The sequence below is a fragment of the Pleurodeles waltl genome, chromosome 1_1, assembly GCF_031143425.1.
Source record: "Pleurodeles waltl isolate 20211129_DDA chromosome 1_1, aPleWal1.hap1.20221129, whole genome shotgun sequence".
Taxonomy (NCBI): domain Eukaryota; kingdom Metazoa; phylum Chordata; class Amphibia; order Caudata; family Salamandridae; genus Pleurodeles; species Pleurodeles waltl.
Genome location: NC_090436.1, coordinates 427,266,316 through 427,292,312, shown reverse-complemented (window position 1 = coordinate 427,292,312; position 25,997 = coordinate 427,266,316). Strand labels below are relative to the sequence as shown.

Below are 25,997 nucleotides of genomic sequence, written 5' to 3'. Positions count from 1 at the left end.
TACCTCTTTTTCACTCTTCATATTTCAGCAAATGAATTGCTGTATACCCAGTATAGAATGAAAACCAACTGCAAGGTGCAGCTCATTTATTGGCTCTGGGTACCTAGGGTTCTTGATGAACCTACAAGCCCTTTATATCCCCGCAACCAGAAGAGTCCAGCAGACAAAACGGTATATTGCTTTCAGAAATCTGACATTGCAGGAAAAAGTTACAGAGTAAAACATAAAGAAAAATGGCTGTTGTTTTCAGCTCAATTTCAATATTTTTTTATTTCAGCTGTTATTTTCTGTAAGAAAACCTTGTAGGATCTACACAAATGACCCCTTGCTGAATTCAGAATTTTGTCTAGTTTTCAGAAATGTTTAGCATTCCGGGATCCAGCATTGGTTTCACACCCATTCCTGTCACTAACTGGAAGGAGGCTGAAAGCACCAAATATAGTAGAAATGGGGTATGTCCCAGTAAAATGCCAAATTTGTGTTGAAAAATTTGGTTTTCTGATTCAAGTCTGCCCGTTCCTGAAAGGTGGGAAGATAGTGATTTCAGCACCAGAAACCCTTTGTTGATGGCATTTTCAGGGAAAAAAACACAAGCCTTCTTCGGCAGCCCTTTTTTCCCATTTTTTTGGAAAAAACTAAATTTTCACTGTATTTTGGCTATTTTCTTGGTCTCCTCCAGGGGAAACCACCAACTCTGGTTACCATTAGAATCCCTAGGATGTTGGAAAAAAAGGACGCAAATTTGGCGTGGTTAGCTTATGTGGACAAAAAGTTATGAAGCCCTAAGCGCGAACTACCCCAAATAGCCAAAAAAGGGCTCAGCACTAGGGGGGGAAAAGGCCCAGCAGCTAAGAGGTTAAGAATTTATGGGGTGCAATAAATTGCCACAATTATGAGTTTTGAGGACTAATGTAATTTTTGATGTTTACTGCACCGAAGTTCTCTTGTCACTTTAAATACTATAGCCTTCTTCTCTTTTAGGGTCTGTTTAAAAGGTGGCCTGTTAAAACCCTGTTTGCGTAGGAGTCGCAATTACAAATGGTACACTATTTCGCGGCACCCAGGTGTGATGACTATGCACCCTTTATTACATTTCGCCAGATAAAACAGGCCTGAATTTAACAAGGGGAAAAATGCCAGTATTTACCAAGAGGTGGATTTTAGCGAAGTAAGCAAAAAAAATCACATTCTATTCCTAAAAAAAACCACTCAGCATAAGCGATAATTATCTTCTGCAATAAAGTATGAATACCTTAATGTCAGGTTTGCATCAGCTGCGATAATTATGGCATCAGACAGAGCGTGTTCCAAAGCAGCTTCCTATATTCTGGCAGAGCTGATTTACTAAAATTTAACGAAGGGACTTTATCGCACCGGCTGTAAGTAAAGGGTGTTGCAAATAACTACGACGTAGAATTCAAACAACAATGCCAAAATGGGTTTGCATAGGGATTAAAACACACTGAGCTATTCACAATCAAGACCACATTGTGTTAGTTGCCTAGTGCGGTTTTACTCTATTGGGCCATAAAGAAAGCTTCTTCCTCCACTCAGAGCTGCCAGGCTCAGAACGTGTTGTGTTTGTCAGTAAAAAAGCCTGCCACGTTCTACCTAGGGGAAATCTTGCGGGTGTTGGCGAGCAAGTGGGGTGGTTCGTTAGTCATTGTTTACCACTATTTGCCCCCTGGTGGTTAGTGCTTGATTCCATCTAGGCGCCAGTTAAAAAGATTTAGAACTTGCACTGTCTGCTTAGGTTAAACACAATGCAAGGCAAGAAAGAGTCTGGAAATGTTTAAACAGCTGTAGTGATTCGTAATAACGAGTATGCTATTACCTGCACTCTCTAAGTCTGGGCACACACATCTGTGTGTTTTCTCCACCTCACGCCCCGCCCAAGTTGATTGTTGTCCTTTTACGTAACTCCACTTGGTACGTTGCCTTTGTTTTTCCCAGAGCTACCTGGACTGTGGCCAGGTGGAAGCAGGTGCTTGGCATTAGCAGTTCCCGCTCAGTGCGCGTGCAGGAAGGGCGAGCCGCGGTCAGCACCCATGGGAGCTCTGCTGTGGGGGTCTATGGGGGACCGGTTATCTAGTCAGGTGAGTGCTCGGGAGCAAGTCAATATGGAATAAAATGGGCGAATACTTTTCTTTCTATTTCCTTTACAGAAAATGGACTGGTCTTATAATTTGTTCACGTATGTACACGTTATAGTAGCGACACGGAACTGTTCGAGCTGACGGGTGTGTTTTGGGCAATGTGCCTTCTACAAAGGAGTAAAACAGACTACTTTAGGGAAGTGTTTAAGGATCTCGGTTTAGTAAAGCATAATGCACCGTTTATATCGTTCAGAACACTTTTAAGGGGGGGGGGGGGGTGGTAGGGGGACAGTCCCTATCAGATTATTTGTTCATCAAGCATCAAAGGACGCTGGGACTTGTAGTTTCACGTTTAATTTTCACATTAAAAGTAAAGGAATGAAACCAAGAGTGGTAGAAAGCTCACCGCTCTTTCTTCTTGTGTTTACTTTTTCTTTTTTGTCGATGAAGTTTCAGAGGTTTGCTTTCCACCTGAATATGTGTTGTATTTCAAAGCACCGACATCACATGGCGTATAATCAGTGCCCAACGGGTAGCTCCTTATTTCTCATTCTAGCGTGGCCACCAGCGACTTGCACCTCCCAAAAGGGCCCCAATGTGTTAAAGGGCTTCGCTCACCGCGGCTCTCTGAACGGCAGGTGGCGCAGCTCGCACCAGCAGCGATTTTCTTTTCATCGACAGACGGCAGGTTGCAGTTTTCTATTGCTCCTCTTCTTGCTACTTATGGCCATCCTCTTGTTATAACAAAATACATAGACCACGAGTTACCATCTTTCAATACAGACAATATTTAAAAAGAGTTGGTTCATCTGTTCTCGTGTGTGCTTGAACAGGAGTCGGGCAGTTATCTCTTAAGTATGCACCTTGAGCCAAGAGTTGGATTCACCCCCCACCCCCATTCTCTCCCTCTCTTGTAATCTTGTTAATAAATTGCAACAACGCTTATATTAACACCAGGTGTAAATGTACTCACACAAAATGATTGTGAATCGAGCCCAGGTCGGTGTTGGCGGAGCTGTTGAAACCGCTTGTGTTGGGAGTGGGAATGCTGGTCAGTTCTTCACCTGACCAAAATGAGGGGGCTCTTGGAATACCCGGGTGTTAATTGGAGAGCTAATGCGGTAAAGGAGTAAAGCAGTTTATTCCAGTAATAGAAATCTCTCTACCTGCCCAACACCACAGTTAGGTCTGCCTATGTGCGTTCTTCGTTGGCGGCAAACACGTACAGACTTGACGTAATCTCGCTCCGGGTCATTATAGACCCTGTCTCCAGTCCTCAGTTGTTCCCCTGCAAACCATTAGTTTCAGGTACCGAGTGTGATTTTTTTTTTTTTTTTTTTTTTTTTTGGCGCCTAAATGTGATTTGTGCTACTATGTTTTCAACACCAATGCTTATGTTACACCATGGGTGTTTAACACCTACATGTGCTGTCAGCCAGATGTGATGCTATATTGATGCACGCCTCTTGCAACTAATGTGACATCCTGCTAACAAACACATTTTGATCATCTGCACGCCTTTTCCAAGAGTGATTTCACATCCAAATGAATTATAGCTCTTAAATATGATCTGTGCTCCTAAAACTGTTTCCACACGCTCGCTGATTTTGCACATAAGTATGATTTGTGCTCTTAAAGGATTTCCCCACTATTGGTGATGTAGCAACACGGATAACTCTGGTCCTAAATTTGCTGTCAACCAAACGATATGTCATTTCTATAATTTTCACCAAAAGTGCCATTTTAGCGCCAGATAGTAATTTTGCATGTGGTACCTACTCCAGCTGACTTAGCACCAAGGATTATTTTGCACATAAACGTGATTCATTTGAAAGTGGTTCTACTCCCTAACACAACGCTACTTATATTGGTTGAATGGATGTGTTTGCACAAAAGTGTGATTTTGCACGTATTCCTGGTGTGGGTTGCTAAGCGTTTTCCACAGTCTTACTGACTTTGCATCAAGGGTGATTATTTTTTTGCACCTTGATATATTGGCAACCAAATGGGATGGACTACTATTGCAAACTTTCATAAGCAATGGCATATGTTCCCAACTTCCCTCAGTACTGAGTGATGCTCCCTGACGGCATCTTGTGGTTGTACCCTGTAGAATCTGTTCTCAAGGACAATTGAAATCGCATTTTTTTGTACGATATTATGTTGGATAGTAGGTTTTAAAAACAGAGCTTCATACCAGATCAAACTTCAGTATGTGTGCTAAAAACTCAGAGCCCTGCTGGTAACCTAGAACCTCAATTCATGACAAATACCACACTCTAAATCTGGGCTCCCTGCATGATTTCCATTTTTACTAGGGACATATGCTCATGGACTAATATACTATGCTTTTGTTTCTTCTTGGATTGTAAGAACACAAAAGAAAAGCACTAACCCATTTTACCATAACTAGAAATGTGAGCCCTGATTCAAATCCTCTGTTATCACCCTCCTTAATTCCACCTTCACCACATCCTTTGATGCAGTGACAGTCAAAGTTAGTACAGTGGCTAGAAACTTTAACACTGATAGCATGCCAACTATCCCTACTACTAACAAGATCAGTATCTCACCCTCCTCCACAAACTCATCCACATTAATACCCACAGGGAATGAAAACAAACAGCATAATACCAGGATAAATCAAGGTAGTCAGTCACATAAACTGTCGCAACGCTATTCTGACACTGGTACAGGGCATTATGCTGTGATGGACCAAACACACAGCCATCCCGATAGTACCCACCTCTACCATTCAGCCTCACTCTGTATAATCAGCTTCCTGTTCCAGCCCAGCGGCACTAAAACCACACACAAACTGATTTTCAACCATCCATTACCATTGGCATGATTCTCATGAGAGGTACACTTACCCGCATTATACTTAATTTCTGCTACATACTGCTAACCAAAGCACAACTCCTTTATCCACTTCCAACATGAACTGGTTGACATCACACTTAAGCTGGATCACTTGCATGAGATAGAAAAATAATCTGCAACACACTTTCTCTCTCGTTCTTTCTCCCGCTCTTTCTTCCTCCTCCATCTTTCTCTTCCTTGCTACCTCTCCATTTCTTCTCCCCTTCCTCTCCTCCTGCCTTGAGTACTCATCTCCCCAGCACTGCTCTCTTCCCTGTTACATCTCACTCTGCACACATACACCTGAAAAGTCTAGCAGTGACACCAACCCCATCACTTCAGAGCATTCTGCACATCACATTACTTGTTAATGCACTGCAACCGCCGGAATACCCCTTGAATACAGATCCTGTCACCGCAATCTCCAGATCTAAATGTTAGTATCACCTTTTTGTGCTCTCTCCACAGCTTGTGCTCTGTCTTCTTGCCTCCCCACTTCGCCCTCTATATTCCTCTCTCCTTGAGTGCTTCTCCCCCGTGCTGCTTTCTCCCTCTTCCGATGCTTTTCCTTTCTTTACCCCCACACATGCCTCCTCATTTCCTTCTCTTCTCCCTCTCTCACACGGGCAGTGATTTTGTAATATATATATATATATATATATATATATATATATATATATACACACACACACACATACATACACATGCATTTTGGTAAAAAGTTATTTTTTTAATTTACCTATTCTTGTGGTATCTGTCATTTTGGATTGGTAAATAAAAAAATATATAATAAAGTGGCACTTGTTTAATGCCGTTGGTGTGCACATACATCATCACACATGCGTGCACCAGTGGAATGATGCGACGACCAACTGCGGTCACATCTTCCCGTCTTTTTTTAATATTGTTATTTTTCTTTGATGATGCATAGAATCAGGATAAAGCCCGACCCTGTACAGCACCACCAGAAAACATGGGCAAAGCCAATGGGTCCCAAAGGGGAGAACTGTGGGCTTTGCCTATGCCCATTTCAAACACTGGCATATTTTAAGAGAAAGAAACATCGTTCTTATAAAAGATGCTCTGTTACTTTACAGTGTAATGTGACATTTGCCAGTCTGTTTTGTTACACATAGAAAATACTATTAACTCAACTCCAAACAACGTGTGGTAGAAGATTAATAAAAGTGCCCTGCCACACATTCAGAGGTCTCAACTTCGACCAATGAAAGTAATAATTAGGCTTTTGAAAGGAACTCTAACAATTCAGACATATAATTCATTTATAGGACCGAAACAATAGAAAATTAGCACCAAACGGGATATGTCACCTTAAAGTTTTCCTCTCCACTCCCATAAAAAGTCCTCTTTTCCACATAGCAGATTACATGCTCCAGCCCCACAGACAAAATATCTCCCACTTCCTACGTATATTCTGCATGACACTCAGATAATCCACGTTCTCCCTTCCCACTAAGCCCCATCCCTTCCAGATGAACTACATGTGAATCTAACAGATATAATATCTTGTCCTTCAAACAAAAATGCTGGTAATCGCCCATAAATTCACAGAATCGCTCTAGGCAGGAGAGATGAGCAATATTTTCCGAAGTGCTTCATCTACTAAGAAGGATAAATCCATATAATTCCACTGATTTTTTCCTCTTTTGTGAATGTCCCTCAATAAGGGACTTAATAGTCCATGTAAGTGTGTACATTGTGACGTACAGCTCGAGTACCTATCCAGAAAAATGGACACACTTGTAAAGTTAGTGAGGTTGATAACTTGTGAAGTGAGGTCTCCCTCTTGTTTTGATCTCAAAAACACAAATTCTACCTGTACACTTTATAGAGTGCATTTGAGATGAGCTTTACCTTTACCTCCGACATCAGTTTGAGACCTTGCAAGAATCGTGAACCACATATGAGAAGAACAACCTCTGTTCTTGACCCAATAAGACTTATGGGATCTGTTATAATGTGGCTTTCTCTAAATGATATTTTCTGTTTGATTGGCTCAAACACATCAATCATTGAAGGTACTTGGAAACATTCCCCAGTGCAGCAATGTACATTTATCCACTCTGAAAAGCTAAGAAATCGAGATGACATATCTATATCCCTATAGCTCCATAAAGTCTCAGCTTAAGCACTTGCTACATAATTGTAGATCTGCTTTTAAAAAATTTAAATTTTGCCCAGAATCATCAGCTTGATTAAATCCAATAAAAAAACTGGTAGAGTAGCAGTGATATACAGAAAAAGCATCCACTGTAAGAGTGACAATGATAAATTCTCCATGTTTTGATGTTCCATTGGAAGTTAAAACCAATAGTTCCTTACTGAAAGAGCTATCTTCGCTGACAAAAATATCTATATAGGGTACGTCAAACTTCATTGGGTTAATGTGGAAAAACTCCATCACACAGCTCTCATTGTTTTTTCTCTGATTTCCATCAAAGGCACAACTCCAACACTCATAGGTATCCACTTTTGATTTTCTATTTGCACCACTTTGAGTAATAAAGATAGACGCCAATTCCTAGAGACTGGACTGGACCAACCCTTTCCTCATTACTGTCGCATCATGTAAGTCAAGAGCACAGAACCGCATAGGAGACCTAAAAAATATCCACCTGGAGAACAAAATCTCCTAGTTCTTATCCTCCCTTACGCCCAATCAAGAGGTAACATGCTAACGGCTGGATATTCTGACTCCCTGACTAAGAGCAGGAGCAATATTCCACAATAAAAGTAAGAGGAACAAAGGATCGAAGAGTGTCAAAATGGTACACAAGAGAACTAGACAGACAAAGGGAGAGCTGAAGAGCAGAATGCGGTTGACTCCAAAATCCATTGCCTGAAAACTCAGAAAATTTACAAAATGAAATGAAAATACAAAAAAGCATTTTTTGGAGTCCAAAGCATCATCTGTGGGAATGGAGATTAATAATGACAATAATCACCCCCAAAAAACTGTTTGAAACTTTAAAGCAATACACAGTCCCCTCAACAAAGATAATTAACAATCCTAATGCAAACTACAAGACTTATTAACAACTTTGCAGAAAATGTGAACACGCTTAATCTTCATTTCTCTACCACATGTAGTTAAAACAAACCTCGGACAAGTCAAGAAAGTTAAAGTAACTTAATTATACTTCAGAAATATCCTTATTGAAACAATGAAGACCATGGCTAAAACAAGCCTTTGTCTCACTTTTCAGAATTTCTGAGTTTTGTGTTCTTCAAAAACATCTTCCCCTCTGACTACTTACTGGATAATCCTGAATAATGCCTCCCTAGCTGTGCTAAGGTACCAGACTGCTTCAAAGTAAACCAGGTTACACCAAGGGTCAGAAAATCAAAGATAGATACCACGGACATAAACTGTTTTGACCAGTGTCTACCTAAATCTTTCTGATCTAAGTTTTAGAGAGCTGCATGGACAGGCAAATGACACAATTTGTCATGTCTAACAACTTGTTAGATGAGTCCCAACCAGGATTCATGGCGGGTTCCAGCACTGAGGTGACAATCCTACAAGCCATTGATGATGTTCTACATGTACTAGACAAGGGAGATTCTGGTCGTCATCTTCTGTTAGGCCTGTCAGCCGGGTTCTCATGGCCTACCACTCCAACATTTTCAACTTCCCCCATGAAGGAATAGAAATAAATGGTGTCGTTCAGAGCTTGTTTACTTCTATTTGGGGAAAAGTAGTAGCATAAGACTCCAGCCTGTCTCCTTCCACTCCATTTAATCTGCACATAGAATCTCATGCCGTGCTACTAAACAGTCAAGATGCCTTTTCTCCGAGTGGATGAAGAAAAATTATATAATTCTCTCTCTGAATGACAGGGGATTAATAGCTCGGACCCTAACAGACATTCAGTTGAGGGTGACTGGTCCCCTTAATTAAACTCCAATAAATTGTTTTTTTTCCCTACTGATTTACCCCTCCATAAAAGCTTAAGACCCACACAAGAATGGCTGAACACTGTAAGCAGGCTAGACTGAACCTGATATCTGTAGACTGTGCAAAATCGCTCTAGGTTTCTTCCAAAACAAAAACTTGAATCTCCATGTGATAACAAAAGGGATATTGTACCAGTCAGGGCTCCTCTGAAGACTACAACTCCTGCATTCTAATAGGCAATTTAAACCAAGTAATTGAGTCTCTCAGGTTCCCTTGATTAGGTCATGGAAATTCAGAGAAATGCCACTTTGCCCGGCTTAAATCTGCTCTTCTACGACTGCCAGAATGACAATGGGTAGGAGGAAATATCACATCTCTCCTCCATTACCTCCCCTCAAATAGCTCCTTTAAAAAAGCAAGAAGCATCCTCAAATTAGTCTGCATCGCCGAGAATCAGTACATACTTGCTATCAGAAATACCTCACTCACAAACTGTCCATTTGCAGTAGTAAGGGGTCACTTAGGAGTTTGAAAAAACTTTGCCTGGAAACTCCTCTTTTCAAAAAGGTTAAAACGCTAAAGCAACCTTGATCCATTATTGAACCGAAAGTTTGGAGCTTCATCTCACCAGTCAAAAGAACATTCCATTCTTATGAAAACTTCAAAAGGAAACTGAAAAACATATTTACCAGCAACAGTATCCCCGATAATGTAATCTGTTTCCCGGCGTTACTGTTTTGCTTAGTCACAGATACTGCGTGTGTGTGTGGTGTTTTTTTTTTTTAAATGTCTTGAAACACATTTTTGTTCATTTTCAACTTTAGGGCGGTCTCTTGATGTAATTAGTGATGTTTCTGTTTCTCCATTGTTATCTATGTGCATGCAGCAACGTAACCCTTTGTAAAGAACTCCGTAACTTCCTGGGGTCTAGTCCATGCTTTATAAACCTGCTGATCTCTAAATAAGATAAAGAAAAGCACTTAAAATGCAAGTAAACCGATTTGCGGCTGATCTCAATCTTTAACTTCTGGTGGGGTTGCAGCACACCTTCACCCCTAAATCTAATGCTGCTGTTTAGATCAGTGTTGACCAGATTGTGGGTTGTGACCAACTGTTGAGTTGTGAACAGATTTTTGGTGGGTCTTGAAAGTTGAAGCAGTAAATACCGATCCCTTTGAAATCTAGATTTATCTTGTCCCACTTGCTCTGCTTCAAAGACAGCGGCCATATGTCAGGCTATATCTTCTGACAAACTGCTGCCTATGCTTTTTAACATGGGAATTGGTGTTTACACAGTCTCAATTTATGGTTAGAGAAAGAAAATTAAAGTGAATTATTTAACAAACCTCCTGGGGTGCAGGGAATGCAGAAGGAAAGGCTGTAAGATGTCCTTTTTTGTAACTCACAACAAAATGTAAATACCTGTAAACAAACGGTGCACATTCCGCAGTTACAAAAGCAAAACTGAAGCACATTTTTTGGCAATTCTGAAGTATAGTGGAAATATTGATTTTAATACGATCAAGACACATTACTTGATGATAGAGAAGTGATATTACTCTCTAAAACCACGTTATAATTTTTAATAATGTAGTTTTATTTGTAAAACTGTTTGTAGGTTGAAATGGCCATTAAATTTGTACAAACTGCTGTCTGTAAGTGACCGTATGCTACCACAGGATGTTTTAGATACATTAAGAGATATATTAAGAGAGTGCCTGCCTCTTGTCCAAAAAAAGCTAAGTAGGTCGCTAACGTTTGCCGCTTTAAAAATGGGTCATGGTTCTAAAAAGTTTGGGAAGCACCAGTTTACAGGTCTGTTCTATTGTTTGTTTACTTTGTATAGATATCTCCTTCTCCTATGCTATCCTTTAGTGAATGTTTTATTAGAAACAAACACCTGACCTTGCCTCATAAAATGAGGGCCTTGATAATATGCAGGACGTTACACGATTTTATGTTAAACGTTATACTAGCTGAGTGCGTGCAAAAAGATGGAATCCCATATGTGTTTTAGGGGGCTGACATCCCATTGCTCACTGATAATAGGCCTCGGCCTCATGCGGGTTCTCGGCGCCGCAGTGGCTTCAGGGGCCCTTCAGTGGTTTCAAGGACCCTCCTTACGCCCCTGCCAGTGCGGATTCTGAAACGGCGAGGAGCTGAATCTGTGTTTTTCCACTTCAGACATTGCCGGAGGTGTGTTCGCTGACGGACTAAACGTCCACGTTTTAATGACGTGAAACCTGATCTCTTCACTGAAGCAAAAACACACCTTGGTCCTTTCGGCCTCGGCCATTAGAAGACACCGTGTCCAAATCGTTGCTCAATGAAATACTTTTTCTTTGCATTAAAGATTTCCACTCGTGTTCTTACGCTGCTGTGTGCTTGTCTCCGCAGATGACACTGGCGTGCCTGCAGGTGACGAATACTTGCCCCCTCCGAAGTGGGAGACTTGGAAGGCAGCGCCTCGCGCTCTTCTGGGAGGTAGGAGCCGTTCATTAAGGGTGGAGAACGTACCCTCGCGTTTCCTGAAGTGGAAGCGAAGGATGTAGTATCTGTGTTGTGCTGCCTTTTTAAAACTATTTATTTGTTCCTGTTCTGTTAACTATTAAGTCGTGCTCACGTTGCACTCACAGTTTACTCCTGTGCTTAAATTAGAAAAACAAGCATATGCTCAAGGGCTCAAAATGTTTCTTAGGAACCCACCGCTGGGCTGCTAGTTCTGGTTTCACGTCCTGCCTGTTTCTTCCACTACTCTGCACTCCCCTTCCATTTATCGCTTTATCTCTTTATCTCGAGTTATTTTCATCCATGCTTTATCCCTTTGCCGCTGTTTCCTTGTCTTTCTTAATCCTTTTTTTCAGTTTTCTCTGTTGTTCCGGGTCGAAGTCTAACATGAAAATAAGTCCTGGCCCTCAAAAACAAGTGCAGGTGCACACGGTCCAGGGTCAGTACCTGGGTGAGCAGCAACTGACCCTGAACACAAGCATCCCTGGACCTCCTAAGCTCACCTAAATCACTGATAGCTTAGCTGTCTCAGGCAGATGATGGTTTTGTTGTGTCAGCAGGGGTCAGAAGGTGAAGGGAGGGCAAAGAAGGGGGCAAAAGGGGTGTTAAAATCACTAGGTATAATAATGAAAGACTACAGCCACTTTAAACTGGCTTATCAGACAGAAACCAACAGGCAGGGACCAGGCTGTAGCTAGATGAGAAGGCTGCTGCTGTTGGCATAACCTTAATGCACACAGCTCCATGCGCCCCTCAGAATATTGGCGGCCTGGGCCCAGCTTGCATGCGCTAAAGCCCAGCCCTGGGTGCACAACATCTGAGCAAATGAATAACCATCTCTGTATAGCTTTGGCACTATTTTGACTATGGTGTGAAATGTATTGTCCCTAATTTAAATATAAAATTAGGGCGTTATTTGGAATTGGCAGATTACTCCATGGGGAACATGTTTTCGGGAATTAATTTCACGTTCAGTTGCATTCTAGGACTTGTAATTTTGATTCACATCAATTGAACACTTCAGGCTAAATACCTAGAGTGCAGTGGCGTCTTATAAGCGTGTGTCTGTCAGATCTCCCTTATTTCCCTATTCGAGCAGTCCACTGTAGGAGACTGGCCTGGCTTATAGTGGGTACCAATAGTACTTACACCTTGTGCCAGGTCCAGTTATTCCATATTAGTAGTGTTCTAGCAGCTTAGGCTGATAGAGGTAGCTATAGCAGAGCAGCTTAGGCTGAACTAGGAGATATGCAAAGCTCCTACTATAAGACTTATATCATATAGGTACTATATCATAAGAAAAACAATACTTAGAGTTACTAAAAATAAAGGTACTTTATTTTAGTGACAATGTGCCAAAAACATCTCAGAGGAAATACTCCCTTAGGAGGTAAGTAAAATACACAAAATATACACAGAAAACCAAAATCAGGTAAGTAACACAGTCAGAAAGTAGTGCAAACACTGTAGAATACAATAGGATGCAACAGGCATAGGGGCAACACAAACCATATACTAAGAAAGTGGAATGCGAACCACGAATGGACCCCTAGGCTAGTGTAGTGTGTAGAGGGTCACTGCGAGTGTTAGAAAACACTAATGGTGTCCAAGATACCCCACCCCAAGACCCTGGAAAGTAGGAGTAGAGTACTACTATTTCCCCAGAAACACACTAAAGTCATGATAAAGGATTTTGCAAAGACCACAACAGACTGCAAAGCACTGAAGATGGATTCCTGGACCTGAGGACCTGCAAAGGAAGGGGACCAAGTCCAAGAGTTGTGAAAGTGTCCAGGGGGGAGGGGGGCGGGGGGGCAGGAGCCCACTAAACCCTGGATCAAGGTGCAAAATGGCTGCCTCCAGATGGAAGAAGCTGAAGATTCTGCAATAACGAAAGGTGCTAGGAGCTTCTCCTTTGTGCAGAAGATGTCCCTCGGAGTGCTGGAAGACGCAGAGTTGTTTCCTTGGCAAAAGACTGCAAACGAGCCTTGCTAGCTGCAAGAGTCCCGGTTGGAGACAAAGGATGCTGCCCGGGCCCAGAAAGGACCAGGATGTCTCCACTTGGGAGAGAAGACAGAGGGGACCCTCAGCAATGTAGAGAGCCTATGCACAAGAAGGTAGCACCCTTTCAAGTCCTTGAACACGGGCTCAAGAAGTCTGAACACAGGGTCATCTCAACCCTGCAAAAGAGGGTCCCACGACACCGGAGATCAACTCGGGGAGCTGAGCATCACAGGACATAGTGCTGGGGACCTAGGCTCGGCTGTGCATGCAGGATTTTGTGGAAATGTGCACAGAAGCCCTTGTAGCTGCAGTTCATGCGGTGCACAGGGTTACTGTCTGGAGAGGGGAGGCAAGGACTTACCTCCCCCAAATTTGGTCTGTTGGACCACTGGACAGTCTGGGTCACTTGGGTCCACCACCTGTGTTCCAGTGACCATGCTTGTCAGGATGAGAGGGGTCCCAGAGTACCGGTGATGCTGAAATTTGGTGCCTGCTGAAGCAGGGGGAAGATTCCGTCAACCCACGGGAGATTTCTTCGTGGCCTCCAGTGCAGGATGAAAGCAGGCAGCCCACAAACCGAGCACCACCAGGAAACAGTCGAGAGTCTGCAGGATTAGGCGCTACAATGTCACTGGTAGTCTTCTTGCTACTTTGTTGCAGTTTTGCAGGTGTCCTGGAGCAGTCAGCGATCGATCCTTGGCAGAAGTTGAAGAGAGAGGTGCAGAGGAACTCTGGTGAATTCTTGCAAATCGTTATCTGAGGAAAAGCCCACTGGAGAGACCCTAAATAGCCCTCAGAGGAGGACTGGCCACCGAGTCAGGTGAGCACCTATCAGGAGGGGTCTCTGATGTCACCTGCTGGCACTGGCCACTCAGAGGCCTCCAGAGTGCCCCCACACCTCTGGATCCAAGATGGCAGAGGTCTGGGACACTCTGGAGGAGCCCTGGGCACCACCCTTGGGGTGGTGATGGACAGGGGGGTAGTCACTCCCCTTTGTCTAGTTTTGCACCAGAGCAGGGACTGGGGGTTTCATAAACTGGTGTACACTGGCTTATGCAAGGAGGGCACCATCTGTGCCCTTCAAGGCATTTCCAGAGGCTGGGAGAGGCTACCCCTCCCCAGCCTTTAACACCTATTTCCAAAGGGAGAGGGTGTAACACCCTCTCTGGAAATTCTTTGTTCTGCTTTCCTGAGACTGGGCTGCCCAGACCACAGGAGGGCAGAACCCTGTCTGTGGGTTGGCAGCAGCGGTAGCTGCAGAGAAAACCCCAGAGAGATGGTTTGGCAGTACCCGGGGTCCATAGTGGAGACCTGGGGGTGCATGGAATTGGCTCCCCAATACCAGATTTGGAATGGGGGGACAATTCCATGATCTTAGACATGTTACATGGCCATAGTCAGAGTTACCATTGTGAAGCTACATATAGGTATTGACCTATATGTAGTGCACACGTGTAATGGTGTCCCCGCGCTCACAAAGTCTGGGGAAATGGCCCTGAACTATGTGGGGGCACCTTTGCTAGTCCAAGGGTGCCCTCACACTTAGTAACTTTGCATCTAATGTTCAGCAAGTGAAGGTTAGACATATAGGTGACTTATATGTTACTTAAGTGCAGTGAAAATGGCTGTGAAATAACGTGTGCGTTATTTCACTCAGGCTGCAGTGGCAGTCCCGTGTAAAGGTTTGTCTGAGCTCCCTATGGGTGCAAAAGAAATGCTGCAGCCTATCGGGATCTCCTGGAACCCCCAATATGCTGGGTACCTAGGTACCATATACTAGGGGATTATAAGGGTGTTCCAGTGTGCCAATTGAAAGTGGGAAGAGTAGTCGCTAGCCTATAGTGACAATTTTAAAGGCAGAGAGAGCATCAGCACCGAGGTTCTGATTAACAGAGCCTCAGTGACAGTCACTACACAGGAATACACATTCAGGCCACAAACTATGAGCACTGGGGTCCTGGCTAGCAGGATCCTAGTGAGACGGGCAGAAACAAACTGACATACATGTAAAAATAGGGGTAACATGCCAGGCAAGATGTTACTTGGATGAGCAGCAACTGACCCCTGAACACAAGCATCCCTGGACCTCCTAAGCTCACCTAAATCACTGATAGCTTAGCCATCTCAGGCAGATGATGGTTTTGTTGTGTCAGCAGAGGTCAGAAGGTGAAGGGAGGGCAAGGAAGGGGGGAAAAGGGTTGTTAAAAACACTAGGTATAATAATGAAGGACTACAACCACTTTAAACTGGCTTATCAGACAGAAACTAACTAGCAGGCAGGGACCAGGCTGTAGCTAGATGAGAAGGGTGCTGCTGTTGGCATAACCTTAATGCACACAGCTCCATGCGCCCCTCAGAATATTGGCGGCCTGGGCCCAGCTTGCATGCGCTAAAGCCCAGCCCTGGGTGCACAACATCTGTGCAAATTAATAACTATCTCTGTATAGCTTTGGCACTATTTTGACTATGGTGTGCAATGTATTGTCCTTAATTTAGATATAAAATTAGGGTGTTATTTGGAATTGGCAGATGGCTCTATGGGGAACATGTTCCTGGGAATTAAGTTCACAATCAGTAGCATTCTAGGACTTTAAAATTTTGATTCACATCAATTGAACACTTCAGGCTAAATACCTAAAGTGCAGTGGCGTCTTATAAGTGTGTGTCTGTCAGATCTCCCCTATTTCGCTATTCGAGCAGTCCACTCTAAATATATTTTACAGACGCTCATGTAGTCTCTGTAGTTGAGGGTAATGCAACAGCCCATATACGTCCTGCTTGTCCTATCTGTACCAAACTTGCGAAAAACACAGTTCGTAATCCAGGCTTTCAACCTGCTAAATTTGATGCAGATATGCCAACGTGGGTAAAAATTATAAGATACCCAAAATATTGGTCAGTTGCGCAGTGCAAAAGGATGGCGAACCCCCCTGCCCCTACTGTGACCTAGGGGGTGGGGGAGGGTCTGACACATGAACATTTCCTTACACAACTTTAGCCATGAATACCCAAAGCATCCCTTAATGAAAGTACACAAAATGTGGTAATGCTTGCTTTCATTTCCTTTGGTATATTTTTACTCTATCATGTTTGTGATATTATGCAAAAAATAAACTGTGTTGAGTACGCATCAGTTTGCTATATTTCGATTATGGTTCGTAAACATTTGCAAAAATTATGCAATGAAAATTAAGTGTTTTTTTTTTATTTTATTTATTTTTTTATCGCTGAATGTTATCAATATTTGGGAACGCTTCACAGTTTGATTGTAGACTGTGATCTAGAGGCACAAACGTATCTGTTAAAGATGGTGTGAAGGGAAACAATAAACCTATGGCCGTTGGCTAAAACTGGAAGAGGTGGGCCATACAGGACTACAGTGGATATGTAACCTTTAGAACAATGTTGTGGTGTTTTTTTATTTTTATTTTTAAAAATTTTTATTCAATGCAACACATTTCCCACTGTCTTCACCACTCAGATAAGTAACTTGGAGCATATTTTAAAGATCCCTTTACAATGTGATATTTTACTACTTAGGTAAGTTATTGTTTTTGACATATATATATCTCTCACCTAGTGGTGGTCGCCACTAGGTAGTTCTAATTATGACCTCTTGTTTTGACAATAACTTTCACGCCGTTTGAATCTTCACAAAATGTTCATAACTTATACTTTTATCAGTTCAGCTGCTATCTTGAAAGTTTTGGGGTGATCCATCAAAGGGTGGGGGGGGAATCCCAAAACACTTTTTACCCATTCTACGTCAATGGGATTTTTCAAATTTTTGAACATGGCTACAACCCGAACCACTGAACGGAATTATACCAAATTTGGCAGAAAGCTAGCTCTTGGTCCAGAAAGCACGCTTTTTGTGATTTGGCCTAAATACGTTCAGTAGTTTCTGAGGTATTAGCGTTTAAAAAACATAGATGTATAGGGATCTGGACCTGTGGATCCAGGCCCAGATCTGCGCTTGCAAGGGAATAGAAGGCCTAGATTGGCAGGCTGCAACCTGATAGAAAAACACAGGTATCCTGACCCCCGTATGACACATAAAGGGGTTCTCTAGGGATTTTCTTTTTTCGTCTGACCAACGGATCCACTAGTGGACCCACGGATCCGGAGAAAAATTGAAAAAAATAAAACACCCACTGTATTCAACCTCATGCTGTGCATGGCCGAAGGCTGTGTTCAGTTTGGGTGCATGCAGGAGGTTTGGCAGCTGGACCTGGACATAGGCCAGGCCCTGCAGCCAACCCCTGCCGTGTACGTCCTTTGGCCGTGCACGGTACTGGTTATATTTACTTCTGTGCATGCAAAAAAAAAAAGGAAATTCACTGAAAAAAAGGACGTTATAGCTAGGTTCTGAATTTCTATGGTTTTATGCAAGGAAATTCAGCAGTTATAGTTACCTCAAATAACTATAACTTGCACCCTTGCCATCCACAACTAATTACTCTACATAGTACATCATTGATGACACCTTCTATGGCACCAGGGATATTATTACTGCACATTAGCAATGAAAATATTGAGCAGAAAACTGTGCATGGCAGGGGCCTGAGTATAGTTACCTTAGGTCACAAGTTATAGTTACCAGAGTTAACTATAACTGCTGAATTTCTATGTTTTTGTGCGAGGACATTCAGAACCTAACTAGGACGTCCCTGTAACCTTTTTTTCCCAGTGATAATGGGGGGAAAAAAAATAAATATATATATATAATATAGTATTATTCACTAAAAACAAAACAAAGGTTACAGTGATGTTGTTATATTTAGGCTCACATTTTAAACATACGAAACCATAGAAATTCACCTGGTATAGTTAGTTATCTCAGTACCTATAACTTGTGCCCTAGGGTAAGTATAACCCCTACCCCCCACCATGCACAGTTTTTCCATCAAACATTTTATTGCAAATATTACATTATCAGTCATGTTATGAAAGATGTCATAAGTGCCGTAATATGTCAGGTAATTAGCAGTGCATGGCGAGGGCGCGAGTTATAGTTACCTTAGGGCATGAATTACAGCTAGAGTTCTCTCTAGTAACTATAACACATGAATTTCTATAGTCTTGTACATTTAAGATGTCTCTAACTTTTTTTTTTTTTTAAGTGAAAAAAAAAAAAAAAATATATATATATATATATATAATAATATCCCTCTGTTAGACCTGACAGCCTTAGTGTGGTCATCCCCCAACTTTTTGCCTACCTCTCTCCACTTTTCCCGACACTCTTTTTGCTGGTTTTAGGATTCTGCCTGCGCACTTTCCCAGTGCTGAAGTGCATATGCTCTCTCCCTTAAACATAATAACATTGGTTCATCCCCAATTGGCCTATTTGATTTACCTATAAGTCCCTAATAAAGTGCACTACATGTGCCCACGACCTGTAAATTAAATGCTACTAGTGGACCTGCACCACGGATTGTGCCACCTACATAGGTAGCGCCTTAACCATGTCTCAGGCCTGCCATTGCAAGGCCTGTGTGTACAGTTTCACTGCCACTTCGACTTGGCATCTAAAAGTACTTGCCAAGCCTTAAACTCCCCTATTTCTATATATGTTACCCCTAAGGTAGGCCCTAGGTAACCCATAGGGCAGGGTGGTATGTAGGTAAAAGGCAGGACAGGTCCTGGAAGGGAAAACTAAGTTCTTTTTCCACTACTGTGAGACCTGCTCCTTTCATAGACTAGCATTAGACCTGCCTTTGTATGTGTTTTGAGTGGTAGATTCTTATCTGAAAGGGGTAACTAGGTCATATTTAGTATGGCCAGAATGTCAAGAGAAAATCCTGCTTATTGGTGAGGTTGGATTTTATATTATTATTTTAGAAAAGCCACTTTTAGAAAATGAGCATTTCTTTGAAACCACCTGTGCCATACATCCTGTCTCCAATCAACATCTGGTCTGTGCTGGTTGACAGCTCCCTTCTGGATTTCACCCAGGCAACCAAAAACACGGGACACTCAGTCACATCTGCATTCATCTGCGTACTGAATGGGTCTTCCTGGGCTGGAACTTACATTTCAAAGGCCAGTGCCCTGCCCTCACACAAAGGACTGATAACCTGCCACTGGGATCCTGGCAGACAGGACTTGGCTGAGAGGGGAACTTGTGCACTTCAAAACCACTCTTTGAAGTTTCCCCCGCTTTAAAGGCATTTTTGGGTGTATAAAGTGGATCTCTGCCCTCACTACTCAGACACGTCTGGACCTGCACCTGAACTCTATCAGTAGGCCTACCTGGCTTCCAAAAGGACTCTCTAGACTTCTTTGCTGAGAAGGACTGCTGCCCTGCTGGTCTGTGCTGGAAGGAGTCTGCCATCCCCCAAAAGTGCTTTTGAAGATCTTTGATTGAGCTTGCCTCCTGTTACGAAGTCTCAGGAACAGCAACTACTTCAACTACTAGCTTTTTTGCTAGTACCCGACTCCAGCGACGCCAAAGCCTGCTCCCGCTCTGTGGACCTCGCACCACGTAACAACTGTGGCCTGCAATGCAAGTCTGATGTTGCTGCGACTCAGCTGACGTCACTCAGGGTCATCGCAAACTGTGAAGTCGACACATGACGTCCTGATGGACCAGAAGCAACGCCCATGCTGTGTCACAAGGAATCTACTCATCACGGACAACGCTGCATCATCTCCCCCCTGCATTCAGACGGATCAGATGCCTCACTTCCACCTGCTTTGCAGCGTGGAACCAATGTCTCTTTCCTTGGAAGCTGTAAGGGACTGACGCTGCACCGACTCCAGCGATGCCTCTTTCCAATTCCGTGCGACGTCCTTGTTCTTTGTTTTCAAAAGGTATTGTACCTGGAGGACCGTGTGACTCCGTGACCGGCACCGGTGGTGTCCGATTGTTGGGCGTCAATGGCGCTGTGCTAACTCCGCCTGGGGATATTTGGTTTCTATGTGCTTTAGTTGGATTTACTCTTCAAAAATTAATAACTTTGCTTGTGTACACTGGATTGTTTTCGTTTTAACCGTATTTTATTCAGATAAATATTCTCTATTTTTTTCCCTAAACCTGTATGGTGTCTTTTTATGATGTTTTCACTGTTATGGTATACGTTCTGCACAAATACTTTACACATTGCCTTCTAAGTTAAGCCTGACTGCTCAGTGCCAAGCTACCAGAGGGTGAGCACAGGATAATTTGGATTGTGTTGTGACTTACCCTGACTAGGATTGTGGTCCCTACTTGGACAAGGGTGTATAACTCTGCCAACAACAGACCCCATTTCTACCTATTTTTATATATATATATATATATATATGTGTGTATGTTGCAAACTGTTTGAAAAAAACAGGGGCCAACACTACAAGCTTTTCCGTAACCTCTTGATTTATTGAGAGCTGCTGCTTAATGTTTTTGGCTGCAAACACTGGCCTTGTTCACAATAATGAAACGCAAGTTGTTCATATATTCTGAGAAAAATCCTGCTGTTCTTCCTGCGCTCGCCTAGCGAGGTTGGTTCTCCAATATGGGCGCAGGACCCATTCCAATGTTTCACCAAACAAAATTCAAATGCTGGCACTCCATGCAACAAAATATTTATTCAGACCAGTAGATCCTTGTTATATTAAGCAATTTTCCAAATACAGAAATAGGGCAACGCGTTTGAACCATTGCGGTCTTTTCCATTGGCCCACAAAGGAAAAATATAAAAACAATATGGCCCCTCCTAACTCCAATATATAATCTCTTTCAAATCATAGACATAGAGGTTTTTTATATATTATATAGCTAAAATAGTATGATCTAATAAACCATATTCCCAAACATCTTTTCCATCCAAATAATGAAATTGCAAACATCTTCATAACAATTCTATTATTACTAGTAGGATGGCCACATATAACAATCAAACCAAATTAAATAAAGCCCTGAACAACTGTTCACAACCATATACCTGCATCTTTGACTAACCAATATGAACATAAAGTTCCTCGTCCAAGGATGTCGACTATTAAGCCGATTAATGTACTCTGATTCCAGCTTTCTTAATTGCCTCTCTCTGTCGCCTCCCCTGGAGGTGCCCAACACTCTATCTAGTCCAATAAATGTCATTTTATTCACCATACCCTCATGTACCAAGTTGCAGTGGCGAGCTACTGGGTAATTTGCATCTTTGTTTACAATTGCTCTCCAATGTTCAAGAATCCGTTTGTTCCCCTAAAAAAAAAATAATAACAAAAAAAAAATCGTGCTACCCACGTATTGCAGCCCACATGGGCACACAATCACATAAATTGCAACTCAATTTTTTTTTAATTCTCTTTTTTTCCCCCGTTGGTAGCACAAAGTCTTTTCAGTTCATGCTATATCTGCATGCTTTACACTTCGCAATTTAAAAAAAAAAAAAAAAAAACCTCTTCTATGGCAACAAACAAGCCATACACGTTCCAATAGCGTAATACATCATACCCAAAGTTGTGAACCAAATCATGTTGAAATTGTGTGTGTATATATGTGTGTGTGTATGTGTATATGTGTGTGTATATATATGTATATATATATAGTGTGGGTCACCACTGGGTAGTTATAGTTAGGACCATGTTTCCATAGAAAAAGCTTTTTTTGACTTGCCTGTATTTTTGGCACCGTTTGAATCTTCCCAGCCATTCTTGTTGTGCATGGAAAGTTTTGTGGTGATCCGTCAAGCGAGAAAAAGGGAGCGGTCAAACAAGTTGTGTTTCCCATGTCAGTTCCCATAGACGCTTGGTACAAGGCTACAGCCCGACCTACTGGATGGAAAGAAACCAAATCTGGCAGAAAGCTAGCTTTTCGGTACGCAATTATGCTTTTGCTTATTTGCTGTAAATCCGTTCAGTAGTTTTTGAGAAATGTAAGGAAATCCAAATTTGTATGCCTCTGGCTGCAAAGTCTTCGTGAATAATGAGCTTGTGCAGGGAAATGCACAACTTTGATTGGCTGACAACACTTCAACCAGGAAGTGTTGGCAGCCATCTTGGGACTTAGCTTCAGCCTTGTCCCTCCAAAAAAAAAAGTATTTAAAAAAAAAAAAGAGGTGCCAGGGTAGAGACACCCTGACCCATTAGCTCTGGTGTTGGGGTCTCAGAGGCAGGGCAAAAAAGCATTAAAAAAAAAAACCAAAAAAAAAACCTTCTGTTTCTATTTATTTTATTTTGGTCCCCAGGTGGGCCAGGTCGCAGGTGCATGTGATAAATAAGGAAGGGCTTTGTACTGCTACAGGAACAGCAACCTCTCCGGGGCATTCATGCAATGGTATGTGGGGAGGGCTGTGTGCCCCCACCCCACCCCGGGGACCACCAACTCTGTGGGGGCAACCATGCAATTGTATGTGAGGGCTGGGCTCCTCCTCCTCCCCCGGGCCATCCCCTCCCCAGCGCAAACATGTAATTGTATGTGGGGGCCATACAGCCCTTCCTGCAGCCCCAAGGACCATCTCCTCCTCATGGCAGTAAATAAAATGATCTGCGAGGGGGACCTCCTGCTGCCCCGGGGACCAACACCTTCCTGAGGCTTTTCACATTAGAGGAGGCCCCCCTCAGAGTCACAGATGGCCCTGGGGACTGCCACCTTCCCCCCTCTCCCCTCAGAGATGGCCCCTGCTATCTCCCAGGATGCCCACTTCGGGATATAGCTGTTTGCTGTGTCATGGCACTAGTTTTGACAGCTGCTACCAAGTCACAACAGTTCTCCCTCCGTGCGAACAGAGGTTTCCTCTGTTTTACTGCCCAACGTGATGCAGGCAGGGAGACGGATGAATCCACTCCCCCTCCCCCCCCCCCCCACACCCCAAGAAAATAATTAGGCCACACCTTGGGGGCTGGGTGCCCCGGGGCTATGATTGGCCTGGTGAGGGTGGGGTCGGTTTGTTATAGGGATTGGCCACAGTGACTGGCCTGCAGCCAGTCCATGTGGCTAACATCCCTACCCCCCCCAACCACCCAACCCTGAGAGAGAGAGAGCGCGATTTAGGCTTTAATGAATGATATACTTACAATTAAATCTTTCCTGACAAATTGAAAAGAAAAATGTTTTTGTCAATTAAAAATTGTGAGATCTTACAGCATGTAACTTAAATATTTATAGGTGTAAAAAACTAAAGTAGAAAATGACCACAGACTCACCTAGACTAGAACCCTTAACCTTTAGTGGGCATGTCTGAGACCTTAACCACTAGGCCAGAGGTGACTCCTTACTGTGCAGTGTCCAGACTTAACTACGACATTCAACCCGCAGATTTTGAGGGTAAAAAGACTTCAATGTTCCATCACTAGGAACGTTTAACAGTGAAAACTCTAGAAAATAAACAGAGACACTGCCAAGCAACACTAGGATTTGAGCCTTCAGCCTACTGAGTGACGGCACAAGACTGTGACTATTAGGCCAGAAATTAGACTGTTCTGCTCTGCATCTAAAGGTAACGATAATCATGCAAAATATCTTGCCAGTCTGAGTCTTTGAAGTCATTGTGTGGAGGGACCATTGCAATGACACTCTCTCCCTCTTCCATCCCACTATAGGATGGAAGAGAGAGGGAGTGACCGCAGAGGGAGCCTCGGGCCCCCACGGTCCTAGCCAGCTCCCCATACTACAGGAGCAGGCATTGCTCCCACAAGCAGGGAGCGTCTCCCTGATTGTGAGAGCAATGTTTTCATCTGTTTACCTGTACGCATATTTGTGTTTAGGGAAATGGATGAAAACTTCACTTTCTGCAAGTGAGAGCTCTTGCAGAAAGTGCAGTGTTTAATCTGACTTGGAGGGAGTTGTCAAAGCTCCCGTCAAGTGAGGGAAAACTGCTATATCCTGGGGGTGGGCACACCGGGACCTAGCAGGAGCCTGCCCTGGGGGGGTGGCAGTTCCCAGGACAATTATTGGCTGCCCTCCTCCAGCATAATCTAGCCCAGAGGAGGTGGTGATCCCCAGGGCTCCGGACCCCCTTTTATTCTTTTTTTTTTTTTTTGTAGCCCCGGGGAGGATGTGTTCTCTGGGGCTGGGGGGGGGGGGAGGGGAAAGATGTGCAACCTAGCGCACTGTATTTTATTTAAAGCCCCAGAGAGGTGGTGGTGGTCCCCAGGGCTGGGAGGGGCCCGACAGCCCCCGCATTCATTTACTTAGATTCCCCAGGTTGGTGGTGGTGGTGGTGGTGGTGGTCCCTGGGCCTGCGGAGGACATGCAGCTCTCTTTTCACCCCCCCCCCGCATCCATCTTCTTTAAATCCCTGGGGAGGTGCCGGTCCACAAGGGTTTTCTTTAAAAAGTGTGGCAGCCTGCATGTGTGTGTGTTTTTTTTCTTTTTTTTTTTTTCTTTTCTTTTCTAATCTTTCCCACAAATTTAGACATCACTGCGAGATCACAGCAACTTTTTTTTGTTGTTGTTGTAATTCTTGCATTTGGGGTCTTGCTGGGATCCCAGCACCAGAGCTAAGAGGTCAGTGTGATTCTACCCTCTAGCCCCTTGTCTTATTTTTTTTAAACTTTTTTTTGTTTGTGGGAGTCTGAAGCAGAGTCCCAAGATCGCTGCCAACACTTCCTGGTTGAAGTGTTGGCAGCCAATCGGAACTCTGCATGTCTCTGCACAAGCTCGTTATTATTCACAAAGTTGTTGAGGCCACAAATATACACATTTAGATTTCCTTAAATCTCTCAATAACTACTGAACAGGTTTACAGCAAATTACTGGTAGCGTAATTTGTGTACTGAAAGCTACCTTTCTGCCAAATTTGGTAATTCTGTTCAGCAGTTCGGGCTGTACTCATGTTACAAAACTCCTATGGAAATTAACATGGTACACTTTATTTTTTATTTTTAACCTTTCCCCAACTTCATTTTCGATTGATGGATCACTGTTCAACTTCCCATGCGCGACAAGAATCACCGCACACTTCTTTTTTTTTTTGTGGAAAATTTCTTGAAGATTTGTTAAACTGTGCCTAAGAAATAGGCAAGTCAAAAAATGCTTTTTCCATGGAAACCTGGTCCTAACTACTTACTAGCGACCTCCAATAGGAATAGGTAGTGTGTGTGTGTGTGTGTATGTATGTATGTGTGTGTATGTGTATATATGTGTGTGTGTGTGTATGTATATATATATATATATATATATATATATATTATCCAAGTGTGTGTATATATATACACACACACACACACACACATACATACATTTAGAACATGTCATTAGAACAGTTATAAGGACTAATCATTTTTGGAACAGCATACTGAGATCTATTAGGTTTAAAGGATGGATAGGAGTAAAGGGTGGTAAGACGTTTTTATGTGTGAGGGATTGGTAGGAATAAAGGGTGGTACAGGGTCTTGGGGGGGATCCATAGGGTTAAAGTGTAATAAGGGTTTCTTAGGTTTAAGGAAACAGTAGGAGTAAAGGTTGGTGAGGGGTTTTTAGGGTTAAGGAATGAATAGGTGTAAAGGAAGTAGTAAAATGGTGTAGGGGATGGGTAGCGGATAAGAGGTTTTTTTATTTTTTAAGGAATGGGTAGGGGTAAAGGGTAGTAAAGGTTTATTTGTTCCTTTTTTGTAAGAACTGAGAAGTAGGGAGTTTTAAATATATATGTGTACATTTAAAAATAAAGGAATTTGGCGGT

The 25,997-nt window shown here is 42.9% G+C and overlaps 1 protein-coding gene across 2 annotated transcripts in view; it reads left to right on the top strand.

Moving 5' to 3' along the window:
* Positions 1 to 1,932: 1,932 nt before the first annotated feature.
* TMEM171 (transmembrane protein 171) overlaps positions 1,933 to 25,997 on the top strand; it is an 89,626-nt gene continuing 65,561 nt past the window's right edge. Inside the window, exons 1-2 of one of the 2 annotated variants that reach the window (XM_069224061.1) lie at positions 1,933 to 2,096; positions 11,275 to 11,361. The gene's annotated coding sequence lies outside the window, so the exon portion shown is untranslated. Of the gene's footprint in view, positions 2,097 to 3,255; positions 3,405 to 11,274; positions 11,362 to 25,997 lie in introns of those variants that run through there. The other variant, XM_069224069.1, reaches the window with a different exon arrangement.